The 14,068-nt window shown below is 42.1% G+C and overlaps 1 protein-coding gene across 2 annotated transcripts in view; it reads left to right on the top strand.

Annotated features, from left to right (window-relative positions):
* ZDHHC14 (zinc finger DHHC-type palmitoyltransferase 14) overlaps positions 1-14,068 on the top strand; it is a 258,748-nt gene that overhangs the window by 57,936 nt on the left and 186,744 nt on the right. The window lies entirely within an intron of this gene.

Here is a 14,068-nt window from a genome sequence, read left to right as displayed (position 1 = left end):
ACCATACTAAACCACAATGTTGAATTTAAAGCTTTTCTGATGGGGCAGTGTCACATTTGTTCACATTTTCTTGGCCAAAACAAGTCCCATCCCCAGTGTGGACATTGGGGTCAGAGGTATATTCTGGCTACCAGGACACATTGCAGGTTCTGTGCCAAAGGGCATGGGTGTGCCTGGGGATGGGGGTGGCCAGAGGTGTGAGTCTGCTGGCAGTTGGCACCTTGTCTTGGCCTGTGTCAGGGGGAAGTCTGCACTGATGTCACCACTGCGGTTTAGACATTTGATCTTAGTTTGTAAATACACTCTGTGCGACTAAGTCCGCAATTCCTTGCTCTCACTGCCAGTGCTTGAACTCTTTGGGAATGGCTTTAGGAACCATAGAAAACAGCAAAGTGGTTGATTCTCCAGTCTCTGTGCACGAGGCTCTGAGAACTGTCATGATGAGAAACATGACCATGACTTTGAGAGTACTTGGGACCCATGTTTTTGGATAAGTGTGTTCTCACACCAGGCTGAGGCAACATATGGCCCTGGACTGAGAGAGAGGCCAGAGCCTGGGTAAGGGGAGGCAGCAGTGGGTTGACCGGAATTTCAGTGGGTGCTTGCCTGGAGGGAGGTGGGTGTCTGCAGAGCAGAGCCCATAGCTGTGACTTAGGACCCCTGTGTCACAGTCAGGGTACTAGAGTTAATCAGGCCACAGGATTCCAGGGAGGGTGGGAAGTAAATCCCTGGAAACCGAAGCTCTGATATGGGTCTGGGATGCAAATTTCTTTGGGAATGAAGCCATAAGGCACATTTCTATTTAACCTCAGATAAATGTTTCAGAGATATCTGGAGCCAACTTCTTATTTTTAAAAATGTAAATGCCATTATTTATTCATTTATTCAATAGACACCACATTCACAATGTTCCAAATTCAAAAGGATGAAAGAATGTTCAGTGACAGTCTCCTCTGTCCTTGGCTCCCAGCTTCCTTCAGTTCCACACATGAGGCCTTTATTCATTTTTTTTCGTGTATCTGTCATTCCGGAGACCTTTCAGGCACACACATAAGACATATTCTTTGTTACTGGGAAAACTCCCTACAGAACACAAATTACATTAGAAGTTAATTGTGCCACAGATTTTCCTTTGAATCTTCAACAGGTGCTACATTTGAATCTGTTTCTCAGTACAAAGGTTTTATTACTCAATATATTATAGGGAAAGTATTTTGTGTCCACTATAAATGTCTTTGCTCCCAAGCTGAATAATGTAAGAAGTCAAAGTTTCTAAAGAGAGGTAGTACAGATCCAAGTACTGAGTATTTTAAGGTTTGCTTCACTCTTGCCTTATGATACAAACCTTTTTTCCTTGTGGTACCTCAGCTTTATTAGCTGTAAAATCCGTATAGTGCTGCTTATTCTCCAGCCTCAGAACAGGAGAAGCAGTGCTCTGTTAGAGGCATCTGTAATATTCAGAAAGTTATTTGAAAACTTCTGCATGCTACACTCATTACTGAGGTGGGAACGATGCCTGTTACTAAAACACAGGTTTGGTGGGAGACAGGTAGTGGATGAGTAATGGATTACAAGAGCCTTCTTTCCCCCAGCTTTGCTTAACCTCTCATAGGGTTTCTGAGCCCCTTTCTCTTAGTGCGCCTGTTTGTCCGCGGCAAAGTAAATATTATTTCCATTAACTAAAGAGAAAAAAATGTTTGCAGTACATCATTTCCCTGGCGTTTGGCCGAGGGCTCTCTCATCCTGATGTAGAAAGCATTCCCTGGAGGGCTGTGAACACTATGCTTTTGTTGCCCCTGCAGAAGCTCAAGTCCCCCGAGCCTGTAGACCTTCCAGGCTAGGCCTCCTGGGGAATAATTCAGAGCCCCTCTGGCTTTTACTGAGCAGGTGAACTCGTAGAAGCATCCTCTGCTTCTGGCAGTGCTCCTGGTGGGTATTTTTTTTTTTTTTTAAGTAACAGTTCTAAGGCTTTTTTCGAGGAAGATGTATCCACAACTTGGTCAAAGAACATCATTGGGCACAGAAAGTGAGGTAGTCATTTCCTCTGTTGCTAGTTTGGAGCCAGTTTAAGTAATTGTCCAAAGGTCACTTGGGTTAGGGTCTCACCGCCAGAGGGAAGGGGTTCTCTGTATCAGCGCCTGCACGGCCCTGCCCGCACACTCGCGCTGTCCACTCAGCTCCAGGCCCTTGGATCCCAACCTTGGAGCTCTTTGTGGGAGAGGAACCCGCACTGTAAAGAAACTAGAGGGTGGACTTTTAGTAAGACCAAAACCAGCAGTCAGGGACTCACCAGAGCTGTTCTTCACTGACCCAAATTATCTGCTCTCAGTGGTGGGAAACCCATCTGTGTAGAGAGGATTAACACACATCCAGCTTTAGCATGAAAGATTGAGAGACTTCTCGAGCCCAGCAAGGTAAGATGAATTATCTTCATGTCGATTCTCATGGCTCCTGTTGATCTAATAACATTCTGGCCAGAATGCTTGTGTTAGAATGCCAGTTCTGCCTCTTACTTGCTGTGTGACTTTGCACAGCACCTTGACCTCTCTGGCCTCAGTTTCCCTTGTCTGTAAAGTAGAGCTATCTGTCTTTTAGGGTTATGGTTGAGATTAAATGTCTTAACATAGACAAAGTTTTTAGAACAGTGCTTGGCATACTGTAAACACTCAAATCAATGAATGAATGCATCTTACTTTATTTTTCAGAGTCAGTTAACATTTGTAAATGTCTTCTGTGTGTCAAGCTTTGCACTTAGTCTTTATATAATATTTCACTTATTCCTCACAATGATGTTATGAACTTTGTATTTCATAAGTTAGGAAAATGTGGACTAGGAAGTTAAGTCAGGTAAGTGGGAGAATGGAAGTTTTAATTTAAGTCTGTCTAACTCTAAAGTCCATGCTTCTAAAATATTATTATGGATAGTCTACATCCACAATGAAACCCACCATTGGTGAGCATAACCTAGCTAATGGCAGAAATCCAGGGTACAATTTCAATATCCACCTTTTGTAGCCAATGGGACATTAGCTTGTGGGCACCAGGAAACAATGGAAGAGACTTGGAGATGGCTCTTATCTAAATTCAGGGAAGTCCGTAAACATTTTCCTGCCGCACTTGGTGAAGACATTCTGTGGGCAGCCTTCGGTAAAAAAGGCCTATACAGGCCATCGTGTCCTCACTGAGAGGCTGGGCAGAGGGCTCTTCCAGAGGGTGGGACCAAAGCAGGTGGAGGAGGGGCTGGTGGTCAGAGGAGGGTCTGGCGGAAGGTCAATATAAAGACTGGGGCAAAGTCCCAGAGAGAACGTGGGCCAGAAGTTGGGATCAAGGCAGAGGGAACAAGGACCCCAGGGGCAAGAGGCCATAGTGGGAGCTAGAGCTGAGGTCAGGAATTCTGAGCAGGTTGACATTGGTGGGAGCTGGGTCAGGGATAGGGGGACACTGCCAGTGACTCCCAACAAAGGGTTTTAGCACTGCACATGCTTACAGTTTATGTATATCTAAAACCATTGAAAGTAATAGTGCCAAATTATTGGAGATAAATTAATATGACCCAAAGGAATAGAGGGATCCTTAAAGTTAATTTCACCTCTGCCTTCTACCAGCTTCTTGCAGCCTTTTTTTTAAATTTTTTTTTATTAATAATTATTTTTTATTGAAGGGTAGTTGACGCACAGTATTACATTACATTAGTTTCAAGTGTACAACACAGTGGTAGAACATTTATATACATAATTCTAGGTTCCAGCTATCACCCTACCAAGCTGTTACAATATCTTGACTATATTCCTTATGCTATACATTACATCCCGGTTACTTATTTATTTTACCATTGGAAGTCTGTCCTTTTTTTATTTTTATTTTTATTTTTTGTGAGGGCATCTCTCATATTTATTGATCAAATGGTTGTTAACGACAATAAAATTCTGTATAGGGGAGTCAATGCTCAATGCACAATCATTAATCCACCCCAAGCCTAATTTTCGTCAGTCTCCAATCTTCTGAGGCATAACAAACAAGTTCTTACATGTAGAACAAATTCTTACATAATGAATAAGTTACATAGTGAACAGTACAAGGGCAGTCATCACAGAAACTTTCGGTTTTGCTCATGCATTATGAACTCTAAACAGTCAGTTCAAATATGAATACTCATTTGGTTTTTATACTTGATTTATATGTGGATACCACATTTCTCTCTTTATTATTATTATTTTTAATAAAATGCTGAAGTGGTAGGTAGATACAAGATAAAGGTAGAAAACATAGTTTAGTGTTGTAAGAGAGCAAATGTAGATGATCAGGTGTGTGCCTGTAGACTATGTGTTAATCCAAGCTAGACCAGGGCCATAAAACATCCACGAATGCAGAAGATTTCTCTCAGAACAGTGGGGGTGGGGTTCTAAGCCTCACCTCTGTTGATCCCCAATTTCTCACCTGATGGCCCCCCTGCAACTGTGCCTGTCTTAGGTTGTTCCTCCCTTGAGGAATCTTACCCGTCTCTGGCTAACCAGTCATCTTCCGGGGCCATACAGGGAAATGTAAAGTTGGTGAGTGAGAGAGAAGCCTTATTGTTTGAAATGGTTAGCTTTTTACTTCTTTGCATATTTATGCCCTGTGGCTTCTATGCCCAGCATTTGTCTTGAGGTATCTTTACCACTTGGAGGAGTTATGATACTCGGTAAATTTGATATGAGGCACGAATTCTATTTAAGGGTTGTAATTAGGAAGGAAGAAGAAAAGCTATAGAAGTAGCAGACGGAAGAAAACATGGGAAGATTGATTATTTCTTTGACATATCTTCTTGTAGAGTAACTTCAGCATATATAGGTTTTAAGCTACTACTTAAATTGCGCACACACATTAACATAATAGGAGTATAGTTACATAACCAAAGCATTTCTGTAATTACCAGCCATCTCCAGTGAAACCAAGGAAACCAGTTAGGCACCTTAGGCATTTGTGAAAACTTATCTATGATATGGTGGATATTGTCCAACTGAACTTGAACAGTCTGAGAGAAATCAGACAAATTAAAACAACCTATTCCTGGGGACTGTTCACATGCCATATGTTCTTTTAACAGTAAATAGTCTGTAGTTGTAAGAGTTTGGAGCGCTACAATTTGCACTTCTCCAAATTCTTGGTTGAGTTCCAACAGTATAGATCCAGTCAAATTTGTTGTTTTACTGTATGCACAGGCCAGCTTAGATATCTCCTTCCTCATTCCCATGGCAAGTCCAGGAACTGGTGGGATGAGTGCATCTACAGCTGTAGCAGTGCGTGGATCTTTGTTGGGGTTTTTTGATGATCATCTTCTGGCATGAGTCTTCCAGAGAGTGCAGATGTTGGAAGTTCTTTTTCATATCGTATCTTAGTTCATTTTCGGGGTAGCCCAATTAGGCTTTGATCCTCTGTATAAACACAAACAGACCCTTTGCCTACACTTTTATATGCCCTTTATACCCTTGTGTAGAACTCGTTGGAGGTTAACACACAGGAACTGCCCTTTTTTTTTTTTTTTGCTTTGTTTTTGGTATCACTAATCTACACTTACATGACGAATATTATGTTTACTAGGCTCTCCCCTATACCAGGTCTCCCCTATAAACCCCTTTACAGTCACTGTCCATCAGCATAGCAAAATGTTGTAGAATCACTACTTGCCTTCTCTGTGTTGTACAGCCCTCCCTTTTCTCCTACCCCCCCATGTATGTTAATCTTAATACCCCCCTACTTCTCTCCCCCTTATCCCTCCCTACCCACCCATCCTCCCCAGTCCCTTTCCCTTTGGTACCTGTTAGTCCATTCTTGAGTTCTGTGATTCTGCTGCTGTTTTGTTCCTTCAGTTTTTCCTTTGTTCTTATATTCCACAGATAAGTGAAATCATTTGGTATTTCTCTTTCTCCGCTTGGCTTGTTTCACTGAGCATAATACCCTCCAGCTCCATCCATGTTGCTGCAAATGATTGGATTTGCCCTTTTCTTATGGCTGAGTAGTATTCCATTGTGTATATGTACCACATCTTCTTTATCCATTCATCTATTGATGGACATTTAGGTTGCTTCCAATTCTTGGCTATTGTAAATAGTGCTGCAATAAACATAGGGGTGCATCTGTCTTTCTCAAACTTGATTGCTGCGTTCTTAGGGTAAATTCCTAGGAGTGGAATTCCTGGGTCAAATGGTAAGTCTGTTTTGAGCATTTTGATGTACCTCCATACTGCTTTCCACAATGGTTGAACTAGTTTACATTCCCACCAGCAGTGTAGGAGGGTTCCCCTTTCTCCACAGCCTCGCCAACATTTGTTGTTGTTTGTCTTTTGGATGGCAGCCATCCTTACTGGTGTGAGGTGATACCTCATTGTAGTTTTAATTTGCATTTCTCTGATAATTAGCGATGTGGAGCATCTTTTCATGTGTCTGTTGGCCATCTGTATTTCTTTTTTTGGAGAACTGTCTGTTCAGTTCCTCTGCCCATTTTTTAATTGGGTTATTTGTTTTTTGTTTGTTGAGGCGTGTGAGCTCCTTATATATTCTGGACGTCAAGCCTTTATCGGATGTGTCATTTTCAAATATATTCTCCCATACTGTAGGGATCCTTCTTGTTCTATTGATGGTGTCTTTTGCTGTACAGAAGCTTTTCAGCTTAATATAGTCCCACTTACTCATTTTTGCTGTTGTTTTCCTTGCCCGGGGAGATATGTTCAAGAAGAGGTCACTCATGTTTATGTCTAAGAGGTTTTCGCCTATGTTTTCTTCCAAGAGTTTAATGGTTTCATGGCTTACATTCAGGTCTTTGATCCATTTTGAGTTTACTTTTGTATATGGGGTTAGACAATGGTCCAGTTTCATTCTCCTACATGTAGCTGTCCAGTTTTGCCAGCACCACCTGTTGAAGAGACTGTCATTTCGCCATTGTATGTCCATGGCTCCTTTATCAAATATTAATTGACCATATATGTCTGGGTTAATGTCTGGATTGTCTAGTCTGTTCCATTGGTCTGTGGCTCTGTTCTTGTGCCAGTACCAAATTGTCTTGATTACTATGGCTTTATAGTAGAGCTTGAAGTTGGGGAGTGAGATCCCCCCTACTTTATTCTTCTTTCTCAGGATTGCTTTGCCTATTCGGGGTCTTTGGTGTTTCCATATGAATTTTTGAATTATTTGTTCCAGTTCATTGAAGAATGTTGCTGGTAGTTTCATAGGGATTGCATCAAATCTGTATATTGCTTTGGGCAGGATGGCCATTTTAACGATATTAATTCTTCCTAGCCACGAGCATGGGATGAGTTTCCATCTGTTAGTGTCCCCTTTAATTTCTCTTAAGAGTGACTTGTAGTTTTCAGAGTATAGGTCTTTCACTTCTTTGGTTAGGTTTATTCCTAGGTATTTTATTTTTTTTGATGCAATTGTGAATGGAGTTGTTTTCCTGATTTCTCTTTCTGTTGGTTCATTGTTAGTATATAGGAAAGCCACAGATTTCTGTGTGTTGATTTTGTATCCTGCAACTTTGCTGTATTCCGATATCAGTTCTAGTAGTTTTGGGGTGGAGTCTTTAGGGTTTTTTATGTACAGTATCATGTCATCTGCAAATAGTGACAGTTTAACTTCTTCTTTACCAATCTGGATTCCTTGTATTTCTTTATTTTGTCTGATTGCCGTGGCTAGGACCTCCAGTACTATGTTAAATAACAGTGGAGAGAGTGGGCATCCCTGTCTAGTTCCCGATCTCAGCGGAAATGCTTTCAGCTTCTCGCTGTTCAATATAATGTTGGCTGTGGGTTTATCATAGATGGCCTTTATTATGTTGAGGTACTTGCACTCTATTCCCATTTTGCTGAGAGTTTTTAAAATGAATGGATGTTGAACTTTGTCAAATGCTTTTTCAGCATCTATGGAGATGATCATGTGGTTTTTGTCTTTCTTTTTGTTGTTGTGGTGGATGATGTTGATGGACTTTCGAATGTTGTACCATCCTTGCATCCCTGGGATGAATCCCACTTGGTCATGGTGTATGATCCTTTTGATGTATTTTTGAATTCGGTTTGCTAATATTTTGTTGAGTATTTTTGCATCTACGTTCATCAGGGATATTGGTCTGTAGTTTTCTTTTTTGGTGGGGTCTTTGCCTGGTTTTGGTATCAGGGTGATGTTAGCTTCATAGAATGAGTTTGGGAGTATCCCCTCCTCCTCTATTTTTTGCAAAACTTTAAGGAGAATGGGTATTATGTCTTCCCTGTATGTCTGATAAAATTCCGAGGTAAATCCATCTGGCACGGGGGTTTTGTTCTTTGGTAGTTTTTTGATTACCACTTCAATTTCGTTGCTGGTAATTGGTCTGTTTAGATTTTCTGTTTCTTCCTGGGTCAATCTTGGAAGGTTATATTTTTCTAGGAAGTTGTCCATTTCTCCTAGGTTTCCCAGCTTGTTAGCATATAGGTTTTCATAGTATTCTCCAATAATTCTTTGCATTTCCGTGGGGTCCGTCGTGATTTTTCCTTTCTCGTTTCTGATACTGTTGATTTGTGTTGACTCTCTTTTCTTCTTAATAAGTCTGGCTAGAGGCTTATCTATTTTGTTTATTTTCTCGAAGAACCAGCTCTTGGTTTCATTGATTTTTGCTATTGTTTTATTCTTCTCAATTTTATTTATTTCTTCTCTGATCTTTATTATGTCCCTCCTTCTGCTGACCTTAGGCCTCATCTGTTCTTCTTTTTCCAATTTTGATAATTGTGACATTAGACCATTCATTTGGGATTGCTCTTCCTTTTTTAAATATGCTTGGATTGCTATATACTTTCCTCTTAAGACTGCTTTTGCTGTGTCCCACAGAAGTTGGGGCTTAGTGTTGTTGTTGTCATTTGTTTCCATATATTGCTGGATCTCCATTTTGATTTGGTCATTGATCCATTGATTATTTAGGAGCGTGTTGTTAAGCCTCCATGTGTTTGTGAGCCTCTTTGCTTTCTTTGTACAGTTTATTTCTAGTTTTATGCCTTTGTGGTCTGAAAAGTTGGTTGGTAGGATTTCAATCTTTTGGAATTTTCTGAGGCTCTTTTTGTGGCCTAGTATGTGGTCTATTCTGGAGAATGTTCCATGTGCACTTGAGAAGAATGTATATCCCCCTGCTTTTGGATGTAGAGTTCTATAGATGTCTATTAGGTCCATCTGCTCTACTGTGTTGTTCAGTGCTTCCGTGTCTTTACTTATTTTCTGCCCAGTGGATCTATCCTTTGGGGTGAGTGGTGTGTTGAAGTCTCCTAGAATGAATGCATTACAGTCTATATCCCCCTTTAGTTCTGTTAGTATTTGTTTCACATATGCTGGTGCTCCTGTGTTGGGTGCGTATATATTTAGAATGGTTATATCCTCTTGTTGGACTCAGCCCTTTATCATTATGTAGTGTCCTTCTTTATCTCTTGTTACTTTCTTTGTTTTGAAGTCTATTTTGTCTGATATTAGTACTGCAACCCCTGCTTTCTTCTCACTGTTGTTTGCTTGAAATATGTTTTTCCATCCCTTGACTTTTAGTCTATACATGTCTTTGGGTTTGAGGTGAGTTTCTTGTAAGCAGCATATAGATGGGTCTTGCTTTTTTATCCATTCTGTTACTCTGTGTCTTTTGATTGGTGCATTCAACCCATTAACATTTAGGGTGACTATTGAAAGATATGTACTTATTGCCATTGCAGGCTTTAAATTCGTGGTTACCAAAGGTTCAAGGTTAGCCTCTTTAGTATCTTACTGCCTAACTTAGCTCGCTTATTGAGCTGTTATATACACTATCTGGAGATTCTTTTCTTCTCTCCCTTCTTGTTCCTCCTCCTCGATTCTTCATATGTTGGGTGTTTTGTGCTGTGCTCTTTCTAGGAGTGCTCCCATCTAGAGCAGTCCCTGTAAGATGTTCTGTAGAGGTGGTTTGTGGAAAGCAAATTCCCTCAGCTTTTGTTTGTCTGGGAATTGTTTAATCCCACCGTCATATTTGAATGATAGTCGTGCTGGATACAGTATCCTTGGTTCAAGGCTCTTCTGTTTCATTGTATTAAATATATCATGCCATTCTCTTCTGGCCTGTAGGGTTTCTGTTGAGAAATCTGACGTTAGCCTGATGGGTTTCCCTTTATAGGTGACCTTTTTCTCTCTAGCTGCCTTTAACACTCTTTCCTTGTCCTTGATCTTTGCCATTTTAATTATTATGTGTCTTGGTGTTGCCCTTCTTGGATCCTTTCTGTTGGGGGTTCTGTGTATTTCCGTGGTCTGTTTGATTACTTCCTCCCCCAGTGTGGGGAAGTTTTCAGCAATTATTTCTTCTAAGATACTTTCCATCTCTTTTCCTCTCTCTTCTTCTGGGACCCCTATAATACGGATATTGTTCCTTTTGGATTGGTCACACAGTTCTCTTAATATTGTTTCATTCCTGGAGATCCTTTTGTCTCTCTCTATGTCAGCTTCTATGCGTTCCTGTTCTCTGATTTCAGTTCCTTCAATGGCCTCTTGCATTCTATCCATTCTGCTTATAAACCCTTCCAGAGTTTGTTTCATTTCTGCGATCTCCTTTCTGGCATCTGTGATCTCCCTCCGGACTTCATCCCATTTCTCTTGCGTATTTCTCTGCATCTCTGTCAGCATGTTTATGATTCTTATTTTGAATTCTTTTTCAGGGTGACTGGTTAGGTCTGTCTCCTTCTCTGGTGTTGTCTCTGTGAATTTTGCCTGTAGCTTTGCCTTTTCATGGTGATAGGAATAGTCTGAACTGGGACGAGTGACGGCTGGTAGGACTTCCTTTCTTGTTGGTTTGTGGCCCTCCTCTCCTGGGAGAACAGCGGCCTCTAGTGGCTTGTGCTGGGCAGCTGCGCGCAGACAGGGTTTCTGCTTCCTGCCCGGCTGCTATGGAGTTAATCTCCGCTGTTGCTGTGGGCGTGGCCTGGCTCGGGCAGCTACTCCAAAATGGTGGATTCGCGTTGGAGCAGGAGCGGCTGGGAGGCTATTTATCTCCGTAAGGGGCCTCCCTGCTCCCTGCAGCCCAGGGGTTAGGGTGCCCAGAGATCCCGGATTCCCTACCTCTGGATTAAATGACCCGCCCTGCCCCTTTAAGACTTCCAAAAAGCACCTGCCAAAACAAAACAACGCCCACCAAAAAAAAAAGAAAAAAAAAATTTTTTTAATTAAAAAAAAAAAAAAAAAAAGTGGTCATTCGTTTTTCTTTATTCTGCGGTGCCAGCCTCAGGCCTCTGCTCACCGGTCTTTCTGCCCTGTTTCCCTAGTATTGGGGTCCCTATCCCTTTAAGACTTCCAAAAAGTGCTCGCCAAAACAAAACAGCAAAAAAGCAAAAAAAAAAAATGGTCGCGCGCTTTTCTTATGCCCTCTGTCGCCCAGCCTCCAGTGCCTGCTCACTGTTCTTGCTGCCCTGTTTTCCTAGTATCGAGCGCCCTGCACTCTGGCCCGGATGGCTGGGGCTGGGTGTTCGGCAGTCCTGGGCTCCGTCTCCCTCCCGCTCTGCCTGCTCTTCTCCCGCTGGGAGCTGGGGGGGAGGGGCGCTCGGCTCCCGCGGGGCCGGGGCTTGTATCTTACCCCCTTCGCGAGGCGCTGGGTTCTCTCAGGTGCGGATGTGGTCTGGATATTGTCCTGTGTCCTCTGGTCTTTATTCTAGGAAGGGTTGTATTTGTTATATTTTCATAGATATATGTTGTTTTGGGAGGAGATTTCCGCTGCTCTACTCACGCCGCCATCTTCTGCCCCCAAGATCTTCTTGCATCCTTTTTGATGAGGTGACAGCCATCATAGTTTTTTAAAAATAAACAAAACCAAATTGAACTAGAAATAGATGAAACCTTGGTTCATATTTCTTGCCCCTGTCTTCTTCCTGTTATATCTCCATTTAATGCGATTGCCTGACCAACACAGTTTCTATTTTTAAAGCACCAGAGGATGCTTTCGGGCTTGGGTTAGAGGCCAGCACTGGTGTGTCCCGGGCACAGCACCTCACTTTGGCCCAGTGTGCCCTTACAGTGAATCACAAGCCTCCTGCCATCCTGGGATGGCGAACAGCCACACAGGTACAGGGCACCATGCGTGCGTGCAAATGGAGAGAAGTGTTTTTAAGCCTCACATTCTGTAGGAATTATTTGGGAAATCTATTAAAATAGAGTCTGGTCTGAAAGTGAAACGTCCCCTTCCACTTTTTTTTAATGCCAGGCCTTTCCTTAATGCTGTTTTTTTTTTTTTAAAACTATTCTTAGATGCAGAAAAATAAATGACTGAGGCAAGATGGTTTTAGTTTGGAAAAAGCCTGAGAGAGAGAGGAGGTTGGTGTGGGGTGGGAACTTAGGATGTAAAACTAAACACTTCCAGATTTCTAGAGTTTAATAGTTAAGACACTAAGACATCAAACTTAACACCCTTCTCCCAGCAGTGGCTCCAGTCTGAAGCCACTGCTGGGGCCAGTGCCTTTTTCCACCAGCTCAGACTGTGCACAGCCCCAAAGAGTTGAGTCTGTGTGTGGTATGGCATGCACTGGGGCGACTGCAGGTGTGAGGGATTAGCTGTTGTTTTAATTTGGTTGGACTTCTCTGTTTATAACCTCATTCCAAAAAGAATGTGAAGTGACCATACTTCCCTTTTATTTCCTGTAACCAAGTCTGTATTTGGTAAGATTTATTATGTTAGGGGCACTTGGTGTCTGTCTCAGTCCTTACAAGATCAGATATTTTATTGTCTAGATACCATCTCCAGAAACTCATCTTTCATTACCTAGTGCACACACCGTGTTCACATGCTGCTTTGCAGCTTTTCAGTTTGTCACCCTTGAGCCTCCCCAACAGAGCCAAGTCCTATCATTCCTAAAAGCCCCACTCAGTGCCTGGCTCATCCCAAATGTTTTTCTTGATCCATCAGTTGGTATATATACCTTCCTTTTCTAACTCTATGACATATTTTCTGTACCACATAGTGACATGCTTTACCAGAATTATGTACTGATGCATTTATGTATCTGTGTGTGTGTGTGTGTATGTATACAGACACACATAGATATATGCATTTATAAATATATGTTGTCTGAATATAATACTGCTTCATCTGCTGAGTATGGGCAAGAAAAGACACTATTCTAGGCTTTAGGAGACCTTTCTGTTGCTGTGTTCTTCCCACGGGTTTAGGAGTCCAAGTCCAAATGGATGCACCTCCTCCTTCTTGTAGGTGGTGCTTTGGGTACCCCAGGCCTAGAATTCCTTGTCCAAGTGAGCTTGAGCCCACTTAGTGAGGCCGTGCAGGCTCTTCCCCACGCTGCAAGGGGCTGTGCGTGGGCTGGAGTCGCTGTTGGGGGAGGGGCTGAGTGAGCAATGCTTGGGCTACAGTTTGGGCTGTCCTCAGGGAATGGAGCCCAGGGGAAGGGAGGTGAGGAGGGTCAGGGCTGGGGTTGTGTGGGGGTGCCTAGGAGTCTGAAAACCCTAAATTAGAACTTGGCCTTCCAGGTCCTTATGGAGAACATTTGTCAAGGAAGAAGGATAAACCCCTTTCATTTAAGTTTTTACCTTGATTTGCGACATTTACATATTTAGGTATCTGGTGATTGGGCCTCCTCTGTACTTTTATCCTACACACCACAAATGTTGGGGCTTTTCTCCCCAGTGAAACTGTGAGTTTTTGTCAGCAGCGTTTAAAAACTACTTTTGATTTACCTGTTCTCATGGTGCTTCCAGCTGCCTTTGAGTCACTGAAAGGATGCATTTGGGATTATTTCAGAGGGACACTTAGTTCTCCCATGAAGCTTATCCCCCACCAAATGAATATTTTTCCTCCCTAGAGTGTGTGTGTGGGGGAATAAAATTCACTGTATCTATTAAATGACTAAATTGAATATAGCCATCTCACAAATAATCATAAAAAATAACTTTGTTCAGTATTCAGTTCATTTCAACAAATGCTATATTTTTCTCTCAATTGCATTCACCTCTGCTTACATTTCTTGATCCTACTCTTCTTCCCTCTTATTACCATCTTCTGTTGTTAATTTCCCAGAAATCATTATTAAGGATGCTGAGCATGTAGCCACACATAGGTCCCT

The sequence above is a fragment of the Manis pentadactyla genome, chromosome 12 (genome assembly GCF_030020395.1).
Source record: "Manis pentadactyla isolate mManPen7 chromosome 12, mManPen7.hap1, whole genome shotgun sequence".
In the NCBI taxonomy this organism is placed as follows: Eukaryota; Metazoa; Chordata; class Mammalia; order Pholidota; family Manidae; genus Manis; species Manis pentadactyla.
Note: the sequence above shows the minus strand (reverse complement) of the source record. Positions and strands in the feature narration are given on the sequence as shown.